Here is a 1,209-nt window from a genome sequence, read left to right as displayed (position 1 = left end):
AATTTTGTGCACTTTTTTGTTTGAAAGAATTTAATTAAGGTTACTTAATTTTTAGCCTTTCTTTTGTTTTATTCACGTCTAAATTTTTTCTATAATGATCATATGTTACTTGTGCCATTAGAAAACAAAAAGCATCTAGTTATATTGAAAAGCAGGACACAAAATTGTACATACTATGCAACTATGTAGAAGTATGTAGAGAAAAAAAATAATAAAAGGAAATATGCCAATATTTTAATAGTGATTATGTTTGATTTGTGAAACTAAAGGATGATTTTTATTGCATGTTTTTTCAATTTTCCACAGTGAATGTATTCTTTCATTATTGATTAATCTACAGTAAAGAAACAATAAACCCAGCATTTCTGGTTACTCTGCATCTTATGTGGGTTTCATTCTCTCTGGCCTTTTGATCTTTTCATGCCAGCTCTGAACAGAATGTCAGCCATCTCATGAGTTCTGCACAATAGATTTTGGAAAAAGCAAAATCGTCTCTTAGCTGTTCCACTTTTTTTTTTTTTTTTTTTTGGCTGTGTTGGGTCTTCATTGCTGTGAGCAGGCTTTCTCTATTTCCAGTGAGCGGGGGCTACTCTTCATTGCGGTGTGCAGGCTTCTCATTATCGTGGCTTCTCTTGTTGTGGAGCACGGGCTCTAGGCATGCAGGCTTCAGTAGTTGTGGCACGTGGGCTCAGTGGTTGTGGCGCACGGGCTTAGTTGCTCCGCGGCATGTGGGATATTCCCGGGCCAGGGCTCGAACCCGTGTCCCCTGCATTGGCAGGCGGATTCTTAAACCCTGTACCACCAGGGAAGCCCCTCAGCTGTTCCACTTTAAAATGCTCAGTTATGTCAGTCGTTGAATAATTCCTCAAGGTTTCTTCTTTTTTAAAAGGATACTTGGATTAGCCTGGAATCATCCATGGCTCACACACAAAGGCCAATGCAAGGAGTCACAGAGGTCAGTCAACCTAGAAGTGGTCCATTGCACTCAGGGAAGGGAGGTCGTCTGAGGAGTCTGGTCACTGGGGCCTGCCCCTCCAGGAAAATTCGTGTAGAGCTGACCTCCCCAGGTGTGACAGAGGGTCTGCTCATCCTGCCCACATCCAACGGCTTCTGATCCTCCCTGCTAAGAGAGTTCATACTCTAATGGAATAAAAATAATAGCAGTGGCATTAGTAGCAGTAGTATTAGTTACCATATACTGAACACTTA

Source organism: Hyperoodon ampullatus, assembly GCF_949752795.1.
Source record: "Hyperoodon ampullatus genome assembly, chromosome: 6".
In the NCBI taxonomy this organism is placed as follows: Eukaryota; Metazoa; Chordata; class Mammalia; order Artiodactyla; family Ziphiidae; genus Hyperoodon; species Hyperoodon ampullatus.
This window is presented reverse-complemented; position numbering follows the sequence as displayed.